The sequence below is a fragment of the Vulpes lagopus genome, chromosome 3 (genome assembly GCF_018345385.1).
Source record: "Vulpes lagopus strain Blue_001 chromosome 3, ASM1834538v1, whole genome shotgun sequence".
Classification (NCBI taxonomy): Eukaryota; Metazoa; Chordata; class Mammalia; order Carnivora; family Canidae; genus Vulpes; species Vulpes lagopus.
In genome coordinates this window covers 157,123,450-157,142,339 of record NC_054826.1, presented here as the reverse complement: position 1 = coordinate 157,142,339, position 18,890 = coordinate 157,123,450, and the positions used below count along the sequence as shown (strand labels likewise).

The 18,890-nt window shown below is 35.0% G+C and overlaps 1 protein-coding gene across 1 annotated transcript in view; it reads right to left on the bottom strand.

Annotated features, from left to right (window-relative positions):
* Positions 1-18,890, bottom strand: part of ADGRL4 (adhesion G protein-coupled receptor L4) — a 110,794-nt gene that overhangs the window by 4,315 nt on the left and 87,589 nt on the right. The gene's annotated exons all lie outside the window — the stretch shown is intronic.

Below are 18,890 nucleotides of genomic sequence, written 5' to 3'. Positions count from 1 at the left end.
AGATTATAAAAATAATTTGTATGTTGATCCTTTATTGAATATATTTTATTAATCCAAACAGATTTTTTCAAAAGCCATTTTGTAATAATAGCAAAGTGCAATAATGTGTATTATTGTATATAAATATAGTATATTATTGTATATTATTACCTAATCCTTACAGCAGTATTTCAAAACCTTAGAGTTATGAAAAATAATTTTTCTTCTATATTCTAAGAAGTTTTACATAGCTTCTCAAAGTTTACTAATTACTATTATATAAAGGAATATGGAAGAATGGGTCAGATAATTTCATGTTGTCACTTCTCCATGGAGAAGCCCTTGAGAGAAAATCTTAAAGGAATGAGTCTATTCCTTTCCTTCTGCTTCCAAATGTCCATCACTTCTAATTATATGATTAATTAATTCTAATTACAGTAATTCTTCCATACAAAGAAAAGAATTCAGCAATTGTAGAGGAGAGACAAAGCATATTAAAAGTGATTGGATTAATAGTTTCACCCTGTCTTAGGCTCAAATAACTAATTGAAATGATAATTTAATAATATTTAATTTTGTGGGGAGTCTTTACTTGCAAAAGAAGGATACATAGAATTTTCTAGGTTTTTATAGCTATAGCTTATTTAAATAAATTTGGAAACAATAATTGTATTTAATTTTGTGAATATGGGTATATATTTTTAAAATAATACAAAGTATTAAAATTTGGTTAGTATAAATGATATATTTCAAACCATGATTGGTTAGAATAGTATTGGTTTGAATTTTTATGGAATGTTTAATCTGTTATCTCAACAAAGAGTTATGAGGTAAGTTTAACAAAAAAAATTGTTTTCTAGATGCATAATCTTTCCATGTGACTGATTGTTATACTGAGCAAAGTTTCTTAAACTCTTTTCAATAAAAAAGGTTTGAAAAATAGTTGCTCATACTGCTGTGTCTTCTCAGAAGGCCATATACATTTGAAATGCTGTTCCACATCATAAGCCAAAATAGCGAAGGGCATAACATTCCCTACGGGTGATACAGTTCTGGAAAGCACATTTTTCTGTACAATAGGGAGAATGTTTACATATTACATATGTAATAAAAACCAGGTGCTTCTGGACAAGTAGGAGACTAATTCTTACTCCATGATCTCATACTTTCCCAATTATAAGAGAAACAGATTAAAATATTTTTATCAAAAGATGTTACTGTTTTATGTAATAAAAAATCACAAACACATTGATTTTATTATCCATATTCATTGGTACTAATACAAATATAGGAAGCTTTTTATATGTATTCTAAATATTTTATAGAAGGCCCAAGCCTCCGGTATAGTGGTTAGGAGTGGGTACATATTAAATTTTTTTTTTTTTTTTATTTATGATAGTCACAGAGAGAGAGAGAGGCAGAGACACAGGCGGAGGGAGAAGCAGGCTCCATGCACCGGGAGCCCGATGTGGGATTCGATCCCGGGTCTCCAGGATCGTGCCCTGGGCCAAAGGCAGGCGCCAAACCGCTGCGCCACCCAGGGATCCCAGGAGTGGGTACATATTAATGAACACAACAGGCATTGTCTTTTGTTCTCATAAACTTGTTAAGAAGATATATAGTAAGTAATGACATAAATACTTGTAAACCTACAAACAGTGATAAATGCTATCAAGTCACAAATTTGGATTACTAGGATAGACAAAATGAGGGTGGATTAGGATAAAGGTTTGGGAGGTACTTCTCTTAGGACTTAGTATTTAAACCAAGACCTACTAAATTATGATACATTAACAGATCAAAGAATCCATGAAGCTTGAGAAAGTTGAGGGTATTGCAAGTCTTGAAGGAATTAGCAAAGGCAGCTGGGGTGAAGTCAACAAAGGGAAGGGTAATATGAGAAGAGGTGAGTGAAGTACACAGGGATGAATATTACTTAGATTTTACCTTAAATGCAAAGAGTTTTAGTTTATTCTTTCACTCAAGAACACTTACATATTTAAGCCTTTTCCTTAAGGAACTTAGAGTATAATGGAAGAGATAACCAGTCAACAGGCAAGTAAACACTATTCAGTAAGTGCCCGGTGTTTGTTTGCAAAGAAGAGCAAAAGAACACAGGTAGTGACACCCTAACATAGGATTTCTAAGCCAGTCTTGAATGACTAGTAAAGCCAAAGGAGAGAAACCCAGAGAAAGTGATTGCTCAGTATAGCAGTTCATTGGACCAATCTCTGCACATTCACTCATTTTTTAGGTGATCAGATCTTATGGCTCAAAATGTTACCCTTACATCCTATCTGATTGCTTCACTATGTCTAATAGGCATCAGGAGTTGAAAATGTCAAAAACCAAGCTGCTGTTCTTCCCCCCAAAGAACCTATTTTGCTTCAATCTTCCTTACCTAAAAAAAAAAAAAAAAAAAAAAAAAAGAAAAAGTAATCTCATCCTTCAAGCAGGTCAGCTTTATTCATCAGCAAACCCTTCACCTCTACATTTAAAACATACTCCGAATGTGACTACCATTTACTGTCTGCACAGCGCCTATCCTGGGAGAGGCCACATTGTGCCTCACCTGGGCTATTGCAAAAGCCCCTAATTGGTCTCTCTGCTTCCATCCTTGCCCTCCTACAATCTGTTCTCTTTACAGCAGGCAGATTGATCCCCTTAAAATGTAAGTCAGACCAAGTCTCTCTTCAGAACCCTCCGATGGCTTCCCTTCGCACTCAGAGTTAAACCTAAAGACCTCACAATGGGCTGTAGATTTGAAATGATTTGGTTCTCACTATCCCTCTTCTCTCAAGCCCTACTTCTCTCTCCTTTGATCACTTCACTAATTCACATTGGATTCCCTGTCCTTCCTCCAGCATACCAGCAGGCCTTAGGGTGCTTGTACTTTCTGGGCTCTCTGGTATTCCCGAGGCAAATTCCCTCACCAGCTCTGTTTAAATGCCGCCTTATCCATACACTGCCTCCCAATGTATGTTTATTAAAAAACTGAAACCCAAATGATTAAATCAGACCTGGAGCTCAATTCCATGGACCTACAGATGATGATGGTGTCCTTCACTGCTTTGGACAGTGTAAGTTCTGCATGCAAACGTGTTCTTCCCTTGCCCTGGTCAATAGGACACTGAAAAAAAAATTCTCCTTGGCCACACTTTAGTCAGCCTCAGCCATGCGCCTCGGTGTCCATCTCTGCAGAATTCAGTTTCAGCAGGAATCCTGCTAAATCAGCTTAGAGAGAATCCTACTACCACCCTTGGTATCTGGTCACTCTCAATATCTAATTAAATTCCTCATCTCCCACCCTTGATGTTTGATCACACTGGCCCACCTTCCAGCAAGAGTCCTGTTAAATTAAATTTAGCAAGAATTCTCCCGACCCCAGCCATCCACTCTTAGCAATTTTGCACACACTCCCCTCTCCCCACCACACCACCTGATCCTGTAAATCCCAGCTGGCTTCATTGTATTCAGAGTTGAGCTGAATCTCTCTCCCCATCGCAATAGTGTTGACACCTATCACAGTAGTCCTGGAAAAAGTCTTCCTTACCATTTTAACAAGTGTCAGAGTAGGTTTTTTTTTCTTTAACGAAACTCGCAGAGACAAATGCAACATCATATTATAATATTGAGCAAATTTGGGGTAACTGGAAAAATTTGTTTTTGCGGCTTTTACACTGCCTGTGTTCCCTCTTTATCTGTAAATATATAAGCTACTTTAAACCCTTTTTAAAATAGAGTGAAAAACCATAAATAATCAGCATCACCCAAAGGCACAAGACTTGATTCACTTAGAGGTGGAGATTAAGTTGAAACACCACATTTTATATGGTATGGAAAAGTATTTTCTGGAGGGGATGTTTTACGAAATAAGTACGAAGAGTGTGAGATAAAAACAAAAGCCCCAAACAAGATTATATAGAATTAAAAAGTATTTCTGATAGTAAATGGTTTGCAGTTATTCCAGAAGTAATGGCTTTGAGGCTAAATAAATATGGGCATTTTAGGCCAAATAACTGGAAAGATACTACTAGCGTTGTGTTCACAGGCAAGGCTATCTCGATAACTGATTTGAATACTTGCGCGATTCTTTCAAACACAAGAAAAATTGTTAATATGAGCCGTAATTAAGGGAATGGTGCTTTTAAGATGATTCACACTTTTGCTCATTAATATTTACCTATGCGTGCTGATTTTATCAGCTGTGGTTCCCTCATTATTTATCTCTAAATATTAGTGCCACAAAAGCCACAGAGGCTAATGAATGACTTGCAAATGAACAAGGTCGTTTGTTGTCATTTTTGTTTCAATTGAAAAAAAAAAAAACAGTTTTAGCTTGTCAACTACAAGTCCTTAATACTTGGCGAGGAATAAGCAAGACAAGACCGTTAGGTGGCAAACGTAAGAACTCTGAAATTCACTGTTGCATTTGAGAATACAGAGAAGGAAAACAGCTGTGAAGAAAAAATAAATCATTCAAGTTGTGAAAACTTAACCCTTGAGAGAAACTGGTATTTTAAATTTAAAATCATTCTCCTGGCTTCATCTTAAGGAATATTTATCTACACGGAGATCTGTTTCTTCCCTTCATTGATATATGCAGTTGCTTCAAAGTCTGGCACACATGTTCTGATGTTTGACAGAGTGCATTAAAAATTTTTAAATGCTTTATTTTTTTTTAAACAAGAAACTTAAACAGATAAGCTGGAGAGAGAGCAGGAGCTAATTCTGAAAGATTTAGACCTACAGGTACATTCGACCCAAGGGCTTCAAATTCAGACTTCAAAATGAAGCATCCCAATCAGTCATTTTTCTTTTCTTAGTCTTTTTCTCAATAATTGATGAAGCCATCTATATGCTGATGTCAGATCTCACCAAAAGAATGAGAAAATGTCTCTTACAGCACTCTTAGACCTATGCTTTAATTTTTCACATACATCAAATAGAGTCTGGTTCATTTAAGAATGTGTCATGATCACAACTACTGTGTCCTTTCAAATAGTTTTATTACCTTTAGACGAACTGGCCTAGTTAATGTGCTTCTGCCATGGACAGAGGGTAGATTTTTACTAACCTACGGAGAGGGCATTAAAAACAAAAACAAAACCCACCCACCTACCCCCCTGCCCCCAAACAGTGACCCATTCTCCATCCCTAGAGCACTGCATAGATGGCTCAATAGTTTTCAATGGAAGCTTTTCAAATCAAAGGATATCCTCTCTTAATCAAAGAAAAATATCTACTAGCAACATTGGAATCAAGGAGAGTTTTGCGTTCATCTTGATTTTATTTCTCCACTGGAATCACACCCTTACATGCCTTAGAATGCTAAACACAGAGAGTATCAGAAAAAGTGGGGTATGTGGTGAGCAAAAAAAAAAAAAAAAAAAGTCTCCCCTTCCAAGAAAACAGGCACAACTAATGTCTGCAGTTTGTGAGTACAGCAAAAAGGATGGTGCCGCTGGAATACGGTTATGGACTTTAAGATAAAGATGTTATTCTGGATTATCCTGTTGGGCCCAATGTGAGCATGTGAGCTTTTAGAAAGGAAAGAAGAAGGCAGAAGAGATTCAGCAGCCAGGGGCTACAGAAGAGGGGCAGAAATGGAGGTCAGAGAGAACTGAAGACAAGGGGGGTCCTCAGGTCAGGCAGGAAACGTGGGAGGCCCCTACAAATGGAGGATGACCCCTGTTCCACAGCCAGCAAGGAAATCAATCGCATGAAACTGAATTTGGCCAACAACCTAACTAGGAGTGGAAACAAATTCTCCCCCAGAGCCTCCAGAATGGCTGATGCCTTAGTTTTAGCCTAGTGAGGCTCTAAGCAGAATAAACAGCTGAGCCACACTGTACCCAGACTTCTGACCTCCAGAACTGTGAAATAATAGATTTGTTGTTTGAAGCCACTAAATATGCGGTAATTTGCTGTGACAGCAACAGAAAACTAATGCAAAGTAAAAGACATAAATATAAAATAAAAGTTGCATATATATATATATATACATATATATGAAATGCCCTATAGTGTTTCCTATATTTTAAATAAGAACTTAAAATCCAGTTTACAATAAATACTCATTTATCAATAACTCATATTTATTATTGATGTTCTGGATATTTGATGAGTAATTAATTATGTCAAAACTTACTTGTGGGTTCTGTATCTGTGTTTATTAAAACAAAAAGATCAACAAATTATAATTTACTTAAATTTACTGAAAACTTCCTTTTCAGTAACTCATAAATACAGTTCGTACTTTCAAGTACCTGTCACATTTTCTTCTGTATAATGCACACATGTATAGGCCCTTGTCATAGGGTTGCTTCATTAGTAAATAAAAATACAGAATACCAGTTAAATTTGAATTTCAGATATACAACAAATAATTTTTTAGTATAAGTATCTCCCATACAATATTTGGGGCATACTTAAAGACTAATTTGTTGTTTAGCTGAAATTCAAATTAATTGGGCATCCTATGTTTTGTCTGGCAACTATAACTTCATAGCTTCAAAATTATTTTCATATCTGATCCTTTTTGTAATCTGAGGACACTGGCTTCTTTGTAGAAAACCCCAAGGACATTACCCTCTTCACATACAACAGTTTGAAAAGAGATCTCAAAGGAAGAAGGGGAAAATTTTCAGATGCTGCAATTGTTGTGTAACCTGAACATGTGTGTATGTGCAGAGACTTATAACATTTTCTAAACGTATGTAGAGGATGAAAGCACATATAAAAGGTTTGAGCCTAGTAAAGAATACGCCCAGGCCAGGTAGGACTCCCTCCCCTCTGAAACCCCTTGGTGTGCATCATGAAGCTGTGGTGGGAAGCAATGGATTAGGCCAGTACCTGTTAAAAAAAAAACTTTTGTTAATAAACTAATGGTTAGAAATAAAATTTCCAAAGCTTAGATTTTAAATTACATTAGTATAAATTTAGTGAAAACTCACAGAAATTATGGTGCCACAGTATTTGTTGACCTGTTGTCAGAATCATGGAATGGAGTAGCTTTTCCTCCTATGTATACCTACATGATGCTGCTAGGAAGCATCTCTCTCCAACATCACGAGCCCCAACTTATATCACATTCCCGAGGCTCAGGATTGAGCAGCCTTGGGAATATCTACAGACTTAAGAGGTACTCCTTGGCTCAGGTTATTCACACTTGGCTCAGGAGAGAGGAGTCCAGAGAGACATAGGAGTGCAGTCTATAATTCTATGAAAACTATATTAAGAATAATGTGAAACATACTGAAACAATCTGAAACTATAATAGATATATCTAAATAGTTCTAAATATTATCTGAGGAGAGTATCCTTCATTGAATATCTGAGCTATTAACAGCATTCATGGTATTAATACCTTGAGGTTTATACTTTAGAAGATAGCAGTGCTCTCCCACCAAGTATTGACTGCTGGGGTGTACAACTGGATGGACCGCTGTTCTGGCATAAAATAGCATTTGCAGGTAGTTACAAACTACAGTAACATTGAGATGTGAGTCGGTAACAAAAACATAATATTTATTGAGCATTTTCTGTGTGTTAGACATTATTCTGTGTTCTTTATTTTTAACTCATTTCATCCTCACACCAACTTCATGGAGTAATTCTTATTATTATCATTATTTCACGTATATGGCAACAGAGGCATAGAGAGGTTAAATAATGTGCCCAAGGTGACACAGTTGGGAAGTTATCAGAGCAAAGATTCATACCTAGTAGACAGGTTCTAGAGGATATGCCCTTAAGTACATTACAAAACTCCTAAACTACAGAGGAAGGGCCAAGGAGAAAAGTTAAATTGACATCTAAAATTTCACAAACTTAACTGCTTAGGCATTTATTATGTTAACTGGTAACAGTTATGTCGTTTTAGAAATGGTTAAAAGTATAAGAGTAAAACATTAATGAGTAGTGATATAGTTAGCTGTTTGGCCTTAATGTGCTCATTGAACTTAGTCAAGACACCAGCAGTGAAGGCCTCGTAAACATGAGTTATGCCAGTGACCCCCCAGTGGAGGCAACTGTCTTCACTGTTCCCTGCCGTCAAAGGATCTAAGAATGCCATAGTCTTTCTGTGCTGGTGAACAACAGAGCTTTCTATCCTGTAGAGTTCAAATATGGTCACTGAGTTCACGTTAGTGGTCAAGTAGAATGTCTTAAAATAATCTTCTGGGGTATAGGAGGAACACATTAGAATTTCCATTGATATGTTTCCAAGGAAAAATTAAGGTTTACTCTTTAAAATGCATATGATACTGGTGCTGTCACTTTTTCAATGTCATATGGAGCCACATGTCAGACAGAAGCCATTCGATGGAATTAGTATTTATTCCTAAAGGAAGAAAGGTTCACCCCTTTTGGGATCTTATGGCCTACTGCAACATATTGTATGTGTGCCTGTTAAATGGATTTTTGAATAACATTATGTAGTTTTAATAAAGTAACACTAACTAAGTAAAAAATTAAGACCCAAATGTTTCCAAGTACACTGTGGGTTAAAAGTCATCCTGATAAAAAATATATCAAGTGAGACAATGACAGAACTGATCTTTTCCCCACTCTGAGAGTAAGTTATTTGCTAGCTAAATTCTAAGTCCATGTAAGTGAACCAAGTTAGAAGATCTAATCCAATTTGATAAAATGTTATTTAAAATTCAAATTATTAAGAGGACTAGTTGCAGTATGTATTCAGATCCACAGTTTTCATTCATAGTTAAAGTCATTCATAATCAATTCAACATATCATTTCTCTAAAGTCAGTAATACGGGTTTAGCAGTCTCTTTTAAAGTTTTCTACTGAGAGTTTTAAAAAGACATGTACCATTGGAATACAGATGCTGCCAAAGGCAGACACTTAACTGCTCAGCCACCCAGGCGTCCCATGACTGGTCAGTATTATTATTATTATTTTTTTGGTCAGTATTATTTAACTCTTTGTATTTTGCTTTCCTTCTATGTAAAATACGAATAAAATAACATTTAACGTATAAGGATGTATGTATTAAATAACTCACATAAAGTACTAATAGTGCTCAATATGTAAGTTCTCAGCAAACATCAATTATTACCACTAATGGCTATTATGCTTATATGAAAATGTGTTCTTCCCAATTGTCTCAGTATTTGACATGCCCAATGGTAAATATAATATATTCACTCCACAGTTGGAAAAGAATTATTTTGTGATGTAATCTCATTAGACCTGTAAATAGCACCTTATATAAGAACTTAGATCTTTCAGTCTTTATTTTGGACAATATGATTTCAATAGAAAACAGATGATCTTCTCCTACTTTCAGGACTTTCCTTTAAAATAATGTCAGCAAAATAAACACTTCAACAATAAGTCAATAATGTAATATCATTTAACAATAAGGCAAACATTTATTGCTCATACAGTTTCTCTTTTTTGTTGTTGTTGTTGTTGAAACTCCTCTAGGGTCGAACTGAAATTTCCAGATCAAAATCTGGATATCTTTAAGAAGTTTATAGAAAAGGTAGGAGTATTCCGAAGGGCAATACATAGATAAAGTTACCAGATACCTTAAATATAAGAAACATAATCTTCATGAATCCAATATGATATTCTGGGACATTTTATGGGAGAGGATAGTTATCTTAAATCACTCTCGTGTAGAACAGAGGTCAGGAAATTTTTTTCTGCAAAGGGACAGATTGTAAATAGCTTAGGTTTTGAGGGCCATATCCATATGGTCTCTATTTTCAACCACTGAACTTTGCCATTCCATTAAAGAAGCCATAGACAATACACAAACAAGTGAATGTGACTGTTTTCCTGTAAAAAATTATCTGTAAAAACAGACTGTGTCCATTGCCGACTCTTGGCCTAGAGTTCAAGATACATAAGACTTAGGACTTTTTTCTATTTTATTCATTGACATATTCTCAAGGCCTCAAACACTGGTGTATGGAAGATGCTGAATGAACGTTGGTTGAATGAATAAAAGGATGAAGGATGGTACACCTAAATCCCAGGTATCCTTTATGACCTATGTAAAAGAGCATTCAACCATTAATTTGATTAAACAGTAAAATAATTATTTTTTATTTTGTTTCATATCTTGTAGATTTTGACAAAATGATATCTTATTAGGAATCTATTATCCATAGATACAGCAATAATAACTGAGGGATATATTATACATTATTAAAATGTATTGACCCTCTAGGAATAATTTTGCATAAAGGGAAAGGATGAAGGTATACCTCCTTTATTTTACAGGTGGATACCTTGGGTATACACAATATTTTGCATCTAACAGAAACTATAGACGCATGGGTTTTTATATGTATTTCTTAAATACAATCTTTAGCACACAGGTAGGCCACAACAAATGTCTTAATCATAAGTGGACAGACTACTGCCTCATTAGGAAAATATCTTCCCACATCCCTTCAAGTAATAGCTAAATAATTTTTCTATTTTATTATGACTAAAAATCCCATGCCAACATATAATCACCTTAGGCATTAAAAAAATTCACACTTCGTATTTTTAACATGTTTACATTAGGAATATTTCAATAGCTGATTTTTTTCCCAGTGTTTGAAAAAGTAATTTACTGTCTCCAAAAATAGAATCAAAGGTGGAGAGAACTAGAAATGTATAAACATGAAGGATAAAGTGATTCCATGGGAATAACTGAATTCCATGGGCTTATTTTTGTCGCTGGTTTTAACTGTAGGTGGCTATAAGCCATAGCGAGATAATAGAAAAGGAACAAAGGTGAATGAGAAAAACTATATATGAAGAATGCTTACAACAGTAGTTCCGTTTAATGTGACAATGAAAACCCGGTGATTAAATCTCCTTTGTTAAGATATAAGCAAGGAAAATATGTTCCTTGTGTATACTTACTATAGAAAGAGAGGACAGAGGTGTATATATACATACATATATGTACACACAGATAGGTCATTTGACTGTCATTTCACATTTAAAATAGAGCTTGCACAATTAAATGCAAAGAGGTATTTAAAGTTTTAAAGGTAATTTTAAAGGTAAAAATAGAAGGGACGTAAGATTGCCCCCAAATTTTCCTTTTTGAACTTTTGCAAGATGCTTTTATACTTTTAATTTCATTTTTAATAGCACCTGTCTACAGGGTTGGCATTATTATCCTTGTGCACATGTTAGAAATCCAGGGCACAGAAAGAACCCATTGTGTATACTTTTTTTACCAGTCGGATTGCTTTTGAAAACTTTTCACATTATTTGGCCAGGCCCTCATTTTATTCAGTTAAACATAAAATGCCAATCTTACAATCCTGAGTGAAAGAGTTCCATACATAGATAGATTGATGTAGGTAGATACATACAGCAATTGTTTTTAAGGAGAAAAGAAATGAAGGAAAAGTGATGTACTATAATGTGAGCTTCATGTATTTTCTCTTCTGAGAAGACTTTTCAAAATAATCCCATTTCCATGATGGTGATGATTTCTCTAAAGCTCTTTGGGGGAAAGGTGTGAACATTTTTGACTAAATACTGTGTTTGGTACATCATTTATTTATTTACCCAGCAGTATTACCTGAGTAATTACTACCTGGTAAACCTCAAGGATAATATAGTGAGAGAAAATCCATAAAGCTTTACTCTCAAAGAACTTATAGTCTCCTGGAGGAGACAGATATGAATCAGTTCCTAATCCATTATTCACACCAATACCTGTATAATTATAAATTGAGGAAAGTTTTTTTTTTTTTTTATGAAGGCATCTCACAACAACAACAAAATACATTTTGTTCAGGGAGTCGGGGAGTCGGGGAGGACTTGCCTCAGAAAATGTTGCTTGAATAGATCTGAAAGACAAACAGGAATTACCTAGACAAAGGGATGGCTGGAGGGAAGTGATAGGGAATGTTTTAGTGCCAAGGTGCTGAGATGGGAAGGTACATAGAACCTCCTAGAAACTGTAAAGCCATGTGATTAAAACACCAAGGCCCACGGAAGGGTCATGTGAGACGAGGGTGCTCAGCACACAGGTGCCAGAACATGCAGTGCCTCCTAACTAAGCATCCACTTGATGCCTGTTTGCTGGTCACAGTCTTTTTAAGGTTGGTTGCCCAGTGTTCTGTTCAGTTTGGCATTTGAGTTTTTTTTTGCTGACACCTTATTAAGATAAGCCAGGGGAAATTTGGTAAGCTCCACTTCCACCCTGTCATGTCTCTTAGGACACTGTGTGAGAGTCACCTGCGTAGTGACCATTCTGACTTTGACATGTGCTCAAATATGTATGGCGGCCAGCAATATCCCACCTCTCTTTCCAGACCCTACCCAGATATGGTGTAAGCACCACCTTCAGCTCACGCTCTGGCATGAGTGCTTAGGGACAGCTACCTTCTTCATGATCCAGGGTAGTGGGAGAAAGATTCAAAATGGCCATATTGTCCAGCACATAGTGCTCTGACATTTTTTAATTTAAAAAAAATTGCTTTTGAAGACAGATTTTTTTTTTGAATAGAGCTGTTTTATAGGTCCATCAATAAAATGAAACCAATTTGAATGTTTTTTATTACCTACTTTCATTCCTAAAAAGGTCCAGATTTTGGTGACTGATAAATGAATATGGTCACCCTTATTGTATGTAGGCTTTGTTAAAAGGTTTAGATTTGGCCCCAAGAGCAACGAAGCCAAGACAGATATAAATAACGGTAAAGAAATGTTCAGATTTGTTTTTCCAAAATATTACCTCAAGCATACTAATGTGTTGTCTTAGGGTTGTTTGTTTACATATATCTCCCTGATAACACTTTTTGCCAGCAAAGTCTCTCCCCTTAGTTTCTAGCACAGCCTTATTTGGGTCTTTTTTTGGGTGGGGGTGTCTTTAATACTTGATAAAGTTTTGGCCTATTCTGAAATATTCAAAGCATTGTACCTGTTTTCCTAGGTTTTTTTTTTTTTTTCATACTATCTGTACTTTCATTTTGATTTCATACTACCTATGTTGATAAACATTAATTAAATAAAATATGGATTTTTAAAAGAACAAAAAAGACTTTTTTTCCTAAGAAAATAAATTTTCTAAATGGAAATATGAAATTAAGGGTGATTAAAAATGGGTGAAGCACTATACTCACCTCTCAGCTTTTTCTTAATAGGACAAAAATGGAAAAAAAAAGGAATTTAAGCAATTAGATGTCAAACAGGGCATTGAGAATTATTTATGAATATCAATTAATAGAATAGTAAACCTCCAGACTACCTGTTTTCCACATATTGACCTATATAGTCTGATATAGTCATGATTTTAGGTAGGGCATTTTGGTCAGTTGTTGGATAATCTTGGCAAGATTTAGATAAAACAAAACAAAATGGGGGAAGAGATATTTATAGTGGACAGGATTTCCCTCATTTTCAAGAAGATGAAAAGTAATTTATTTTGATACCTTTACTAAGTAAAATAAAAATTGAAATTTATGAATAATTTCTAGAAGGTCTGTAGTTGCTAGGTCTTTCATAACTTAGCCTAAAACCATTTTTGGAATCTAGAAGATAAGAAGAAGTTCTTCAGGGACCTAACAAAATATGCTCCGTTCAAAAGGAAAGGATATGTAGTAGTGAAACTGTACAATGTGACCCTGGAAAGCATGAGCTTGTCTCTACCGCTCGGTAGGTGGGTGATTCTGAGTAAATTACTTAAATTCGCTAAGCCTTAGTTTTCACTTCTTGAAAATACAGACAAAATGGTGGCTCTTATCCTAACACATGGAAATTAAGCTCTACTGATTAAAGCCTGTGTCCTAACAGTGAACACCTTGGGCTCTCTTTTTGATCAGATTTTTTTTTTTTTTCATCAGAAGGAATTTTAAATGTTCCTTTCTTGGGAAACTCTGAAACTAGACATGACAACATTTTCATATGAGAGACAGAAATCAAGACAGAGCCCCACAGATAATCCATTCTCTCAGTCTGAGTCTTTGTATTTTGCAGAGAATACTGAAGGAGACCAAGGGATATAATAAATACTTAGAGGGAAGATAAAATATTGTCTCATGTGTAGAATAAGATCTCTGCAAATGCTAATAAGGACTGATTCAAAGGGCTTGCTTCTGTTGCAGACCAGCTTCAGCTAGGACGTTGTTTTATGTTCAGAGGAAGATCAGAGGTATCACAACACTCAGAACACGTACTGAGCTTTTAACCAAGTTTAAGGATTTTTATGACTTCTTAGTGAGTAGAAGCTTGATTTATCCATTGCTTACATAAGAATGTACATAATTTGATTTAGTATAATAGGTTCTTCTCAAGGAATTGATGTACTTCTTTAAAAAGTTACAAATAGTAGAAGCCCCCTATGGGCTTCATATTTATAAATAGACAAGTCAAGATTATAGTTATTAGATCTAGTGAAAATCTAGTAAAACATTATCTCTCACTAAATGCTAGGACTATTTTTATTGTGTTTTACTACCTAAGCTTTTTGTGAGGATTAACTGAAGTGTAAAAAGGGTTTTGTAAAGATTAAAAGACTATACAAATATGATGTGAATAATAATTCTAATGATATCTTCCACTACCAACTCACCTTCACCATAACATGATGTAACATCCTTCACTGTAAAGCTATATTTATTAAAAAATATCAGTGACAAACTTTACCTTGGCCAGTTTTTCCTAATTGGGCTTGAGAGACCCAAGGGATGTTTTCAATATATTTTTTTCAGATCTCTAATTTTTATAAAGTTATTCAATTTTTATGAAATTTTTTAGTACAAATCCCAAGGAGATTTTCTGTGAAGGTATTTCTAGTAAGAATATAACTCCCATATATGAGAATATATTGAAAACTACAAATGTATTATTTATGTTTTTTTTAACTTGTTCTTTTAAAAATTCTAGCTACCTATTGTTTCAAGAAGGTTGGAATACCACAAAAAAAGTAACAAAATGTTACAGGTACTGAGATCCTTATTGATATATAACATGAAGAAATGGTTAGAATTTTAAAATGCCTTGAACCACAGAGGTCACTAAACAATGAATCTAAAGAATATGGTGCCACTAAATTAAAAGTTGTAATTAAAATGTTGATGCTGTTATCCACAACATGTAAAATTTATAGTGGTTAGTGTTTCTAATATAGCTTCAATGGGGTTATCCAGAGGACATTGCCCAAACTATGATTTTAATTCTTTTTCCTTTTATTTTTGCCGTTCAAGGAAAGCTGCAAAATGCAGCTATATAAGATGCTTAATATCTGAGTATAGACTAGTGATTTCTAATGGAAAGAATCCAGGATATCATTCCCCATGGGATATATGGTTGTACCGGGATTCCTTTGGTTGTCATGTCTAGGCAGTGGTGGTAGTGGTGCTACTGGCATCTAGTGAGTAGAAGGCAAAGATGCTGCTAAGTTCCTTATAAGGCACAGTACAGGTCCTACAACAGAGATTTGTTCCAAAGTGTCAATGGTGCCTTGGTTGTAGGACTCTGGCGTATCCTTTCTTCCCTTGGATTTATAAATTCCAGCTTAGCTAATTAGACTCTACAGTAGATAATAATATCTAGAATTGGTAAAAATGTCAGAAAAGAGACATTCTTAAATATTGTTTGTATAAGTATCCTTGAAGTAAATGTTTTGGAGGCAGTTTGTAAATTTAAAAATCTGTCTCTACCTGCATTTCTACTTTTAAGAAGCATTTATTAACAATTTTATATAATCATATATGTAACTATATTGGAACAAGAATTCTCTGTGCGTGCAGTATTATTTATAATAAGAAGATATTAGAAACCAGTTAGATGTTCATCAATAAGGAAGTGGTAAAATAAATTAGAGCATAATATGGATAATATGTAATGATAAAATTGGTAGAATTGTATATTATGAGAAAGAAGGATGAATATGATATATTTCAGGTTATAAATGATTCAGGTTTTTTGAATTCGTAATCAATTTTTTTGCTTAAACTTATATAAATGTGTGTGTGTGTGTGTGCGCACACCAAAGGTCTTGAAGGATGTAGAACAAATACTAAGAAAAAGAATTGTAATAAAAAATATGAGTGTGGGATAAAATATCTACTTTTTACTCTATATAGTCTCATAATATTTGCATTTCTTTCAAGTTTGTGCAATTGGTGAAACTAAAAAATGTAATAAGAATAGCTTACGTAATAATAAACATACATACTGTCCGTTGTGTAAGGGTTATGTGAGGAATTCACTTTTTTTTTAAGATTTTATTTATTTATTCATGAAAGACACAGAGAGAGAGAAAGAGAGTGAGAGAGAGGCAAAGACAGGCAGGGAGAGAAGAAGGCCCCATGCAGGGAACCCAGTGTGGGACTCGATCCTGGGGATCACGCCCTGGGCTGCAGGCAGGTGCTCAACTGCTGAGCCACCCAGGCTTCCCAGGAATTCACTTTTAAGGAGGTTTTAATAGGCATTTCCTGGCGAAAGGGAATTAAGAGATTGCAGACATAGAAAGAACAATTAGAGGAGGACACTATAAAGAACTGAGTGGAATTCTGGGCAAACCTAAAAGGAAAGGGGTAGGAGTAGCAATATAGAAAACACTCAATTATAAGGGTTGTGATTTAAATTCAAATGAAAGCTCACATTTTTAAAAGAAAATGCCTTATTCGGACATAGTGTAATTAGTATTTGCCTCAATCAAGCAAATTCTATTCTTCAATACTGAACATGTCTATGGGAAACTTCAATTTCTTACTTAAAAGTCCAATTATTTTCACCAACTCTTTTTTATATTTGTGTACTTGAATCTAATCGCTTGTGCAGTTTTAGTTGAAAGGATTCAGCATTAAAGATTAAAAATATTGAAGAAAGAAATGAATTATGGAAATTATCTTCAGTTTGCAGCTTGCTTTACAAAGATTTAGAAGCCTCTTTCTTGTACAGCTCAATCTTTCAAAAGCATGGCTAGGCCTTTTTATGTATAGTTACAATCTTAACGTTTTAAATTTAGTGATTCCTAGATAGAATCCACGGGGTCACTGGTTCATACTTCAGAATTCTAAGAGATCCTTAATATTAATGAGTCAACACCTGAGGAAATACTCTCATTTGATCAATGGGGGGAATGTTGCTGCTCAAATACCTAAATTGTTAACACTTATCGGAGTAGATTAAAAGCCTGAACATTGCTTTGAAACAAAATACCTAGGGGTAGAAAAGCCACCAGTGCTGATCCCATTCAGTTCTTACTCATTTACATATTGTCTTAAAGGCATTTTACATTATAACCTCAAACCAGATGAGCTAAAGAGTTCCATTCATAAAAACAAGCAAATATCATTTGTAGGACCTAGTCTCCAGTCTATAGAAGAAATGCAAGAATTCCACGTGTGAATGAAAGGTATTGCCATTGTTCTAGAGAGACGTCTACTCTGGCATACTGGTCTTCCCAGATTTGTTTAGAGAAAGTCCCAAAACCAATCTTATCCCTCATTTAAGGCTTGGCCTAACAAAATCACCGCTAATCATCTATTTATATTTGAAGGTTCACTTACATTTTGTCTTTATCCTATCTTTTTATTCTATTAAATTTTTATTGCTTTTCTTAAGATATTTTACACTTTAATTTCAGTTAAGCTTTCTCTGGCAGAGTGTATTAGAGATTTCTAACAAATTCCAGGAAGTAAGAAGCACGTATATTATAATTGTATCTTGCTATAATTAAACAAATGCTGTCTTATCTTCACCAGTATTTTAAAAATTAGGATCTATGCTTAAATTTATTTTATATATATATATGTAAATGTATATACATATGTATACACACACACTGTATTGGCCAAAATACATTCCCTTGCATACAATTTTTGCCTGTGCAAACCATGGCTTTACAATTAGTCTTTATTTTTTTAATACAAAAGGTATAAGTTAGGGAGCCAAACATTGCCCTCCAAATTATTGTGCATTTTCTTATTTTAATTTTGAAGAGTGGATGTTTTCCCTAAAACATTTGTTTTTGCTTTCACTATAGCTTTGTTGTGTAGGGCTGGCCCTGATATCTTCATTTTATCTGTTAGAAATCCAGGGCACAGAGTGGTTGCATAGCTTAAGAAGGATCTCATGGTGTTTCTTCTTGCCTCATTTGTTACTATGGTCTTTATTAACAGATTAATTAAAACACAGAGATAATTATTAAGGACTTGCTACATATTTCTATATTCCGGGATGACCAAAAGGAGTCAGTTTTATAGTCCAGGGTTCATAGAGAATGCAATGTGAATGTTGCTCTGTAGAGAATAACTGCGGTTTACTGAATGGAGGCCCCTAAGGTTGTGTACCACAAATGACACTAATAATTGAGCAAGATATAGCCAGTAAATGAAGAAACTCATACCTCTCTTTGGGTGTTTGGATATAGGGGATGGGTAGCATGACACGCACGGAAAATTACCATGTGCAACAAAAACAGAGCATTAACAGCACTGCAGAAGGTTTGAATAAAAAGTCTATGGGAGTACAATAGAGGAAGAGATTGGTTAAAAATCTGGAAAAGTTTTCATCAAGTCCTGTATTAGTTAATGATAAGATTGTAGTCAGAACTGTGCACAAGGGGGTAGGATTATTGAGTGCAAAGGACCAAGAAAATATTCAAGAAGAGCAAGTATTCTAACAAGGATGAAGTTTTTGGAGAGGCTGTTTTGTGAGGTTATGCAGTGTGTGGGTGGGGGGAAGCTGAAAATAAGCGGGGTTCAGCTAAGTGACTGAGAACTTGACATTCCAGCGCATAGAATTTGGCCTGTAGGTGAAGTGGAGTATCAGCCTTGGAATTAAGAAAGCAGGCCGTGGACTCAACTTGATGAACTCAACTTCACGAATATGGGTTTCAGCTCAGGTAACTTACAAGCTGTTAATCAAGCTGTGTAATCAACCTTATGCCTCAAGTTTTCCAGCTTCAAGA